This window comes from Numida meleagris, chromosome 2 (assembly GCF_002078875.1).
Source record: "Numida meleagris isolate 19003 breed g44 Domestic line chromosome 2, NumMel1.0, whole genome shotgun sequence".
In the NCBI taxonomy this organism is placed as follows: Eukaryota; Metazoa; Chordata; class Aves; order Galliformes; family Numididae; genus Numida; species Numida meleagris.
In genome coordinates, this window is record NC_034410.1 from 73,373,135 (window position 1) to 73,385,560 (window position 12,426).

General features: G+C 37.3%; 1 long non-coding RNA gene across 1 annotated transcript in view; it reads right to left on the bottom strand.

The window, feature by feature from the left end:
* Positions 1-12,426, bottom strand: part of LOC110393881 — a 57,635-nt gene that overhangs the window by 17,301 nt on the left and 27,908 nt on the right. The window lies entirely within an intron of this gene.

Here is a 12,426-nt window from a genome sequence, read left to right on the forward strand (position 1 = left end):
CAGTGAAGAAAGGATGAGGGAACTGGGCTTATTCAGTCTGGAGAAGAGTAGCTTCTGGGGAGATCTCACTGAGGCTTTCCAGCCCTTAAGGGGATCTTATAAGCAGGACGGAGATCGAATCTTAAGTGATAGGACAAAGGGGAATGACTTTAAACTAAAAGAGGGGAGACTTAGATTAGATGTTTGGCTAAAATTTTTTCTCAGAGAGTGATGAGGCACTGGAACAGAATTCTCAGAGAATCCATGGATGCCCCATCTCTGGAGGCACTGAAGCCAAGGTTGGATGGGCCCTGAGCAGCCTGATCTGGTGGGTTGCAGTCCTGCCCATGGGCAGGAGGCTGGAACTGGGTGATCTTTAAGGTCCCTTCCAACACAAAGCATTCTATGATTCTATGATATCAAAATGGTTTTGAGCGGTATAAACCAGCATCTAAAACCACTTTTCTCCTAGGCATATGACTTTCAGTGATGGTATTCTATGTAAGGATTGCATTCAAGATTTTGTAATCATTTGCAGAGCTTCAAATATGACACACTCCGAACTACTATTAAATTTAGTATGAGACAGGAATGTTAGTTCAAGAAAAGAAAAAAGATCAGAAAGGTCTGGCTAATATGTTAACAATTATGTTGAAAAGTAATATGACCCAGGATACAAACAAAAAGAATAGAAAAGCAGTGTGTTCTTGATGCAGCTTTCTCTCTCTGTGTCCCATGGGAAGGTTGCAAAGATTGTCTTTTCTTAGCCCTCATATTGCTACCTCTTGTTTCTTGTCAGTTTCTACTTTATGAAAATAGCACCTCCTAGCCTACACATCTGAGGCTCCTAAAGCCAGTGTGGATATGCCAATGGATTTGAAGCACAACTGTGCTCCAGACCTCCGGTTTTGCACACAATCTAGATTTACTTTCCACTTTTTCAAGCATACATAATAGCAAAGTACAAAAAAGGAAGAATGGATTCATTATTCAGCCGAGCTTCCTCACAAATGAATGATCATAAAGACCGTTTGATTAATGCTGTGTTACTTTCTCTAATAATTGTCTCATAAGGCAACACAAGAGATGACAGACAAGCTCTGACAGATACTAACAATGGAGAAATCACAACACTAAATGTATTGCATGTTTTATGTGTGTATATGTATATATACATATATAAATACATATATACCTCTCCTTAGTTTTCACAATATTCAAAATTCATTGGTTTTGCATGTGTATAACACTGAATAGCATTAGAAAGTATTATCTAGAGAAATCAACACTGGAGTTCTATTTGAAAATTGATATTATCCAGCAGGTGGATATATCAGTATAAAAATACAAAAGTTACTAGTAAAACAAACATGCATGTCTATGCTTTTCATTTGTAGTGAGACTCCTTTATATTACATTGGCCACGTGCAAGAACTTTAGTGTTTACATTTTTCCCAATACATTCCTCAACACTGCATGAGATTATCATACACACCAGTATAAATTACATTTGGACACCATATTTTCACTTGTTAGACGCCAGTATCCTATGAAAAGCAAATTCCTGGGATCAAAAAAATATTTTGTCTAAAAGAGGAGATGGATTCTTCCCAACTCAGATCAATAGTCTTCCACTGACTTTAGTGGGGGTAGATACATTTTGTCAAGCAGATTGTATTCCCAATTAGCCCTCAGACATGCTTCTGCCTAGTCTCAGCTTTTATTAAATTAGTGGCAAGAAATCAACCATGTCAAAATGTAAAGCCTCAGGTTGATGGTCAGTTCAGCAGGAACTTAAGAAAGCAAAATTCTCCCCATCTGAAATCACTTGGCTATTTGTTGGTAAATCTGTTTCTCACCAAGTGATATTTTATTTTCTTCACTGTTGCCTGCTGTGTCTCGTTCCTTTTGCATTAATGTTCCCAGGCACTCATCCACATAGCCCTTCTTTTTACAGATTTTAAAAGGCTCATTAACATCATTTTTTTCCAGTGCCTCATTTTGTAAAACTACCAACAACTAAACAATATCCCCAACCCTGAACATCATGAAAAAGACATTACTTTGCACTTCAACATGTATGTACTATTGGTATAGGTCAACCAGTTTTCTTGGTGATAGAGAATCTACTTTTTGCTTTAAACCTTACTTGATTCTCCAAGGAAAGAAGATAAATGTATGCGGTAAACAGTTTCCTATTTCCACCTTTCATCTAAATTTACGTATTTAAAATAGAAGTAATTAGAAGTGAAGTTCGAAGGATTCTGAAGAGATCTACTTTTCCCAGTCTGTCTGAATATAGAACATGTTATTAGGATGTGAAAACCAGTATTAACTCAAGTTAATTCTGTCAATTAGTATCTATTTCTTTATATGAGATTTATTGAGAGAGACACTCTCTACGGAGTAATCAGTTTTACTCCAAGCCCCTACTTCATCCTCTTACCCTAAATATAGAAAATCTACAGAGCCAGAAATCACAGGCAGAGTTATTTTTAGCATAGTCACATGGGGGGAATTTGGAGAAAAAAAAATAGCAGTTATTGAACATCCTTACTGTGAATGCATCATGAGAGAGAACCTTAAATCGGTTCTCTTTCTGTAGCACAGTTGGGAAAATGCAGGAACCCAATTTAATACATGGCATGATCAAGCTTGAGAGAGACTTGCTGTAAAACTCCTGAAATTCCACTGCATTTTCCTTTTTTTTTTTTTTTTAAACTGACAGTAATATATAATAAAATGCACTTTCTTTTAAGTATAACCATCAAGTTATCAATCAGTACTCAATTATTTTAATATAATCTTTTAGGTCACAGAAGATAAAGGAATGAGAAACACTAGACTGCCTGTTTCTCAGAAAACAGATAAAAATTACAGTAGACTGATCACTGTAATACTAGTGATATGACGAGACAAGCCCACACTCCTTTGCTTTGTAGACAGAGTGAGGTCAACACACATCAGACTCTATAAATCAAAACTACAGTGTTTGCCCCACACCATTTCATGCTATACCTTTTCTTCATCACACAAATCATTAAAAGCATAACTGCTAGATTTATAATCCCAAACTTTGTTTTTGAATTCTTAAATAAGGATGTGGAAAGATTTTTTTCCAAATTGCAAACTCTTTGACCTTGCAAAAATCAATGATGCATAAGAGTCAAATAAGATCACTGCTGGAAACTAACTTGCATTTTTGTCCTAGATAGTCTATGAATTTATAGCGCAATGGTTATGAGCCAGTTGGTTACATGATGTAAAGGAAGGAACCAACAAGGACAAATGTAGGAAAGTATCCATTGTTCTGTCCATTTGCTTACCAATTTTCAGAAATGAAAATTCTTATTACTTCTTAAAGAATCAAAATCTCTACGGATTCTCTTTTTTTCTCCTTTCTCTGCTCCCTTCGTTGTTCTGAGCACAGAAAAGATGGAAGTAATTCAAACTGGCAGCTGCAGGCAAATTTGGTGGTAAAAATAGGAACTAAGAGCTTGGAGCTGTTTCACAAGATCATTTCTCTAGCAGTGAGGTTTCTGTTTAGATAGAGCAAACTAGAGCTTTTAATTCTCTAGATGAGTTGTGGAAACAATAATTTTAATAAGTGAGGCTGTTCGTAAAGGCTGTAAGAAGTCGAGCACTATTACAAAATCTCTTTGTCTTGCAACACTTGACACTTGGAAAACAAAATTAATCCATTGGCTCCCAGTCCAAAGGCTGGCCTTTTGGTTTTCTTCTGCCCAGGAGGAGAAGTTACAACAGATGAGAACTCAGTAGTGGAGCCAGCTGAAATGCTCCAAAAATTCAACACATTAATGACAAGAAGTTATGTTTTGCGAACAGTTTTTGATCATCTCCACTGAGCAGAAGGGGCAGAACACTGGGGATAATTCTATGGCACTCACTTAACTCCGCAAAAAACAGCAAGGCCTGGAAGCCATTCACTGAAAGGAATCTTTTATACATGGCAGGCTGAGCAACAGCCCAGGGCAACACAAGTAAGGATGTACTCTTGGGTGTGCACCAAAGAGCCCCAAGGACTGGGTAACTGCAAAACATAAAGAGAAGGCCACAAATAGGCACAGATGTATACATGCCGGTATTACGCATACAACGGTTTATAAATAACTGAATGCCTTTGCTCTGTGTGAGAGAGAAGTAGTTGTGCTTGGGGGAGAGGCACTAATGAGCCTTGGTTCCCCAGAGCACCCTCCAGACTTGAGACTAGGCTGAGAAGGGTGCTGTCTGCCAACTCCCCAATTTCTGCTCTTGGGGCAGAGTCTTCAGAGATCTACTTAGAGGGTAGTGGCAAGATGAGCTGACAAGCATTGGGTTGGCTGTGCTTGCAGGAGGTTGAAGTGCTGCCCTTGTGAAAGTGGTGAGAGCCTGACCAGTCACTTAGTGGAGCTCAGCCTGGGGTGCAGGTTCAGGGCAGTGGGTGGTGCTTAGTAGGAGAGGAAGCTTTTAGGTACTTCCCCTGCCCTGAAATCTTCTTGCTGTGCAGCAAACACACCGAGAAGCAGAAAACTGCAACGGGAGCATATTTATGCCATTGTGCAACTGTTCCCTCTTTTGGGACAATGTCCATGAGAAACAATCTCACCCTTAATACTTCTGCATTCGACTGCAATGAATGCGTTGTTATAGGCTGGTTGAACTGTTGCTAGGGAAGTGCTATAACACATACAAAACCTGTTTTCAGTTCTGAGGAATAATAAGCTAAAGGCAATTACATATCTGTCACAAAACAGATAAAGAAAATGCATCTCAGTAGACAGAGCACATGAAGATAGGACAGATGTGTGTTATCAGTCCAGAGATCTGAGGAACTGCGTGTACTGTCTGTTGACAAAATAGAACTCTGAAGCCAGAAAAACAGTGTCTATACCTAACAGAATTCATTCAGCCACAGGGTTTGGGGATGCAGTATAGAAAATGTGTGTAATTAATTATGTTTTAATACTTGGCCTATTTTATGTCAGTAAACCACAAATGCTTCCGTTCACATTAAGCCTAGAAGTAAAAAGAGTGCTGTGTCAGCTTTCAGGGTTTTCACTATGTTTTTGTTTCCTCCACAGAAGTGCATCTCCTGAGGCTGAAGCCACTAGAAAGGTTCAGCTGTGATCTGTTCTTGCTATTTATTATTTAGACTTCTCTGAATTAGAAATAAATTTGGTTTACACACAAAAAAAAATTCTAACAATCATATCCAAGCCCATTTACAAAGTAATTCACAGTTTCCTCCAGTACTGCCTAGAGATTTCCCTGGAGCAGAAGTCTGGAGTATGGAATTGCTGCTGGACAATCTGACTTAATACAAAAAAGGTGTCACTGTAGATATTAATCCTGAAGTCATACATCAGAGCACTACAAAATGGTTTAGTAGATCTTCAAGCAATTCTGCCAGCTAATGGAGTAACTAAACCTTCCAGTGTCTGAGCAACACTGATTCAGGCCAGCTATATCTCAGAACAAGGCATGGTGCGGCTACTTTTGCTCTGCTCTGTGCCATTTTTAAATAAGTGCCGCAAAGGTTCACCCACCAATAAAATCATGAACTTTATCCTCTGCTCATGGCTTACTTTTGCTTTCAGTCAGCTTCACTAGAGAAATCACAATGGCCATTCAGCCATACGTTAGAAGCCATAAGGTATTCTGTGCCCACCAGAGCAAGGGTAGAGTACAGTCTGCTGAGCACAAGCCTGCCTGAAAGGAAAGCAGGAGAGCAATATTTCACATTAATTCTCTAATAAAACTGGAAACAGTTGGGAATAATGGGTGTTCTGATTCTGTTCCTGATTTGCTACTCTAACAGTGCTATGTCTATTCTGCCATTTGTGAACTATTTTTTAAAAAACCTGTTGCAATATAACTATTACTCAGTTGCAATGATTATTTGGACCCACCCACTGTTACTTCGTTCTTGCCCTCTGTCCAAAACTAAGAGAAGACTGCTAATAATGAGTGTCTAATAATAATATACTTTTGGATACTGAGGAGTTTATCATGAGAGACAGGATGCTAATCTGCTACCTTGACCATGCATCGGACTTTATGAGCCGGGTACCATAACCTTATCACAGAATCTAGGCCTTTAATTGATATAACAAAGCCTCACACTTCCAAACTCTGAAGTCTGAGACTCATTCCCCACAGGTAATTAGTAAAATAGGCAAAATCTCTCCTGCAACTGAATCTTCTAATCATTCTTCAAAGCAGAATGTACAACCTTGATTTCGAAGGTCACGTTCTGGAATTAAAAGGGGGATGTATGGCCTCTGATATATCTAAGAAAGAATGAGGTGTTAAGATAGAACTGAAGCAGCAAGGACATACACAGGACCAAGGACAGGCCACGCACCTAATGGTCGCAGCTAAGCACTGTTATTTCCAGCTGTCTGTGCTATTGCCCAAGGCAAAATGCAGCTGAAAATGACTGTCTCTACTTAAGTCACCCCTGGAATTTCGCTTGAACCACCTGTGAAAGCAGATTCATCTAAAATGACAATTTTATACCACTATATCAAAATTGTGAACAGAAATTTCTTTCTGTTGAATCTGTGTTAGGAATGTACAACAAAGGAGCAGAGTGACAGATCAAAGCAGTAACACCTGAACTGGGCACCATGGATTTTACCTGTGGACATACATCAGAGCACTGTGTTTTTCTGAAAGACTGGGGATTGGCTCAATTCTTTGCATGTGATTTAGCACTGAAATTAATTTAATTTAGGCAGCAGTAAAATCAAACTTTAAATGAGTGTAAACAGACTGTTTACTTATAATTTCTCTATAATGTTTTGCTATAACTACCCCAAATAAAATATAAATTTAAAAATAAAAATAATTTTTAAAAGCCACCATTGTTCACGATCTGGGATTTAACACTTATTCTTAGAGAAATTACCTTCCTCAGGATGTTGCTAATGATCTGTTGACTTTTTTTTACCAGTACACCAGCAGATGGAAGATAATCCAGTTTGAAGGATTAAATGTCCCTTCTGCTGCCCAACAGGGACTTCAGAATGAACTGAATGCGAGCCCTCATTTTCATTTTCACAGTGCAATTTCATCACTGAAGCTGCTTCAAGGCAGGGTCTCTTTTTTTGTTGTTATTATTTTGGGGGGTGGAGGGGTAATTGCAACATTTTTTTCAGCTCCTGGGATCTGAAAGTACCAGCTGGGGAGAACTAGAAGATGTAATCAGCAGAGGAACTTGGAGGAGATGGTGCTGGTTATATTAAGGATAACAGAGGGAAGAAAGGCTAGATCAGGAAGAAAACTTTACTATACAAAGACTGTCAAAAATAAGACAAAAGCAGAAAAATAGCATTCAAATCATTAAATAGACAATTTATGCTAAGTGGAAGATAAAAAGTCATGATTTTGAGATAATGATAAATATCTTATTGTGGATATGTACAAAATCTCTATCAGTGTTGGGAAGAACTCTACCAGCCACTTTGCAGTGACTAAAACAGTATTTATAGTTACACACCATCCCACAATGCAGAAGAAAAGTGACGATAGAATTTGACTTCACAGAAACACTTCATCTGAGGACTGGGAACATCTTAGTACAGCAGGAAATGTACAAGCTATTTCTAAACAAACTTCCAGCTAAAACGAAGCTACACAGTACTGGAAGGGTCTAGAATCTATTTACAGAAAAGGAGTAACAGTTACAATAGTGAGTAATTGGCTGATGGTGACAAAGATGATGTCACTGGGAATAAATAAAAGGGTTGGGCATGTATTATTTATTATCCCATTTACAAATAGTTCATGAATAGCTAAGAGACTCTTAATAGCAGTCCTAAGCATGTCACAGACGTTGATAGTATATGCTATATGTGGTTATAAGCAATACATTGTTATAAATTATGCATGGATTTCTAGGAGTCTCTAATGGCACTTTATTAAAAATATGCTGGGTCTATTATTGACCGATCATTTATAAAACCTTAATGCAAATTTTGATAGATGTTTATTTTGATTTTCCAGTTACAGTTTCTATTCTCCATTTGATGGTTAAGTCAATAGGTGAAGAAAATTAATTGAAATTACTACTGTAGAAAAGCATAATTTAACCAACCATAATTTTTCAAGAAATGTACCTGCGTTATGATAAGTGTTGATGTATTTTAAACGGTTGACCTCTTGTGTTGGTTGTGCTCTGCTGAATTCTAGGACTCGATGATCCTCGTGTGTCCTTTAAACTTGGGATATTCTATGATTATATGACTGTATGTATCGAACGTGTTAAAAATCAGCAGTTAAATGACTTTCCCGGCTTCTAACAGTGCTATATCTCTCCCAAGATCAAAAGAATCAACCTCATTCTACATGAAATAGAAAACTGATAAACTTTTTGAATTTCTTCTTTCCTTTTTATGGACTACAGGGTTGTATTTCTCACAAAAAACAGCAACAATACTTGCCTTTTAGGGTACCAATATATTTCACTTCTTCAGAAAAATCCTCAGCATAGGCAGGGCTAGTATAGCACTTCTAAGTGAAAGGTTATTGATATTTCCCTGATTCAACTATCTCGTGTTCAAATAATTCCCTTAGAACAACCAGCTAAGTCATTGTGTAGCTGTTCAATCACACTTTCAGTGTCAACAAGACACCTCCAAAAAGCTAAATCAGGAATTTCATTCCAAAAGTTCAGTCTAATGAATGCGTCAGGCAAGTCTGGTGCAGTCAGTTATCTGTTATCAACTATTTGGCAACTCTCTGTTTACACAGTATAGTCTGGTTTCTGCTTGGAGACAATATCTACTGCAGTCAAACTATGTAAATAGAAACAAAATTCCCCCACAGGTCCAAGCCAGTGTCAACATTTTGCTTTTGTTTGTTGGACTAAATTAACCAGTTCCTACCATCTGGAATTTGTTTTTTCTTACACTAATCTCCTTAATAAAGCAGTCACCCTCACCAGACTCCTCAAAATGACCATTAACAACCCTGTCTTATAAATAATAATAAAAAAATGCCTTAAGACTAATAATTTATATACTGTCATGTAGAGTATTATCAGCTGGCAATCGAGCAGTTTCATTGCTCTCCACAGTACACAGATTTTTACTACATTTGCTTTTTGTAGTTTCCATCCAAAAACTCAATAGGCCTATGAGCATGGTGTACCCGAGAGTTTAGCTTGTTTCAAGCTGTTGAAACAGTATTCCTTATTTTGGAGGTTTCTTCCTTTTTTTTGAGGGACGCAACCAATTTAAGCCTATTCTGGTGAGTAATTCCATAAACATGTTGAGGCCCATGTTTCTCTAGATAATCTAGCCTCTCCTCTAATGAACATAGCCCATTTTACATAAAAGCATATCTTTCAAAGTGACTCAACTGCAGCTCAAGATGTTTAGCTACATATATCTTGAAAAATGTGGTCCAAGTGGTAGGACTGCTAACTGCCCAAGTAACTTTGAAAAATAACTTAACCATCTAGGTCACTCAAGGCAAGGGAATCACACCTATGAGAGTTGTCATATATTCCTAGGAGTCTCTTTCCATTTATTTCAATGAGAGATTAAAGGACTACTTATATCTTTCTGCTTCTAAATACTTTTCAAATCTAGACACTAAGCCATGTAACATAAAATCCTTAACATTTCTTCCCCTGAACCATAATTCCTCTCTAACCCTGGACTGGCTGATCTCTATTCCCATGTTTCTCACTGACTAATGACATATAAAACATCATCTAATAAAATCAGTTCTCATTCCTGTACCTGAACCCTTACTTGCAACAGCTCCCTAGTGATAAAACAGGAGAATCTCTCTTTATTTTACCTTGAAAAATACCTTCAATGAAAACAGATAGGGCTTAGCAGATATATAAAGGAAACTGCCAAAACAAAGCTGAGACATAACCCCCCATGTTTTTATTTATATGTTTACAAAGAATGCAGTGCTCTGTCATCTTCTATGAGTTGTTCATAGTGAGTGTGAAGTTACTCCTTGAAGAAAAGAAATAAATATTCTACTTTTTCTATGTATTAATATGCTTTGTTTATGCCATGCATTTAGCTGTTTCAACACTGAAGAACTAACAGCACAGCACAGAGCCTTAAGAGACAGAATATATTTCTGGAGTGTATTTCTAGCACATGGTGGAAGTTCACAGTCTAGCTCAGAAAAGTCATTTACTTAGCTATTTCTGATTGTTTAACATTAGCTTGTCCCTGACTACTGAATCAAAAGATAGGTTACTCCCTGCAGGGATTAAAAAAAAAAAAGTCTCTCTCCATAGCTCCCATTGTGTCATTGCAAGGGATGATGGAAGCCACTTTTTTTTTTTTTTAAATCTTCCTGTATATCGTAAGCCAAAATAATAATTGGAGACAGCTTGTTATAACAGTGTCTCTAAAATGAGGATTTCCTCGATCAGTTACTGATGTTATTTTGCTTAGAGTGTTTTCACCATTTCTTCCACTTGGTTGAATGAAATTACACTAAAAGTTTTTAATTACAGTCAAAACATCAGAAACATTTACATACTCTAAAACTAACTCTGAAACTTTTTGAAGTTAAGTCATACATTCCTATGAATCTCAAAGACTTTGGTACAGACTGCAGAAGTTCCCTTCTCATAAGTATACCCTTTTAAAAATCAGTGCATAAAGCTGTCTATCCAGAGAAGTCCTTTGGGCTTCAGATAATATTCTACAGAGTTGTTCCTTTCCCAAACTACAAACTTTTCTTACTTGATGTTATGACCAGATTCACCATTACAGTTGAGCCCTCAGACAAGGGTCTGGTACTCAGTTTTGAATAAAACCAAAATTCTCCCACAAGACTCCAGATATCTCATCTGAGATCTGTTTTAGTAAATTATTTTCTACAAAAACAATTAAGCAGTAATTCCTTATAACTTCTGTCCCTGATTGCAAGCCATGCTCCACTGATTGAAAACTATGCATCTCTCACAGGTATGTATTGCTATAGTTCCACAGAAAGAAGTGGAATTGCATCTTTAGAAACTAAATATAATAAGTAATGTGGCTCTATTTTACTCTCCCTCTCTAGTTTGACAATATGCTACTGTCTGTGATGTAAAAGAACAACTGTTTTTACTAGCTTCATCTTTAGCAGACACTGGAGATGTCAGGGAGAATTTTAAGTGATTCAGAGAATAAATAGGGCAGTTCTGAGCTATGGGATCAGAAGCAATTAAAGGGTTTTTTTGCTCAAATGGCCTTCAGAGAAATAGCTAACTATTTTCACATTGGTAAATTGCAAGGCTGTTCAACCTCTGGATGGATATTGAGAACTTAAGATATGTCTTAGTCATTGTTTCAGCTGCACTCTGCTGACTGAACAATTAGTAAAGCATCACTCCTCAGATTTGCAGCTGGTTCGTTTATGGACACATGAGATAGAAAACGCATACAAAACTGGACATTTATATCCTGGATAGCAGTTCTGTGGAAAGTGTAAAGGATATAAGATAGGCAAGTGGTACTAAAGAATGTAAATATTTCTGACCTGTGACTAGCACCACAAGCAGCAACACTTTTTCTCTGCAACACACCATTACGATCAATTCCAGGAGCCTGAGCTCATTACAGATCAACACACATTACTGCTTTTACATTAGCAGGGACTTCATTCCTCAATTCGCTTCCTGCTACTTGTCCCTATTAGCCTCGTTACTCTGCTGTTAGGTCTGCATTCCTGTCAAGTTCCTATTCTGCCAGCTCTTTTAGTAAAGACAAGATTGGAAGATTTTCACAATTCTCAGCCTTTGAATCACAGCACATAGGAGGTGGGAGGAGTAGAAACATTCAGGAGTTAATTTAGCACAGAATAAATAAAACTGTGACACAAAAATACTGCTAGGAAAATAAACAAGCAAACAATATATTCTCATGAATCTTTTTCATATAGAATCTCAGTGTATTTTTCCAGATGATGTACTGGCTTCTATTTAGAAGATGAACAAACCCAGAACAGTGACCTTCAGCAATGTGTTCAAGGTCCTTCAAGCAGTACTGAAATCCCACCATCCTTCATTCTCAATTTAATGCACCTCATATCTAGCCCACAGCTCAACAGAACAGATTGAAAAATTTATAATTATTTTATGTATTTTATACAATTTTAAGAACAAAAATTGTCAAACCACACAGATACATCTGATCCTAAACTTGGGCTACAGCTGTTTAAACAATCAGACCATTTTGATCCAAGATTTTGTGTCTACCTTAGCTTTGAAGCCTCAGCTTTGAAAAACACATTGAAGGAATTCAAAATAAACTTAATTTATGGTCATTTACTTTTAATTATGCAATTTTTTTTGTTGTGATGATTTTAATTCTTTCTAGGAAGTTTTGTATTTTGGCAGCTAGTAGTATGTGTCACCCGAAGAAGGGGAAGTGTGAGTAAGCAAGTTAACAAACCTGATTTTTTGCTCAGAAGTTAAGCAGA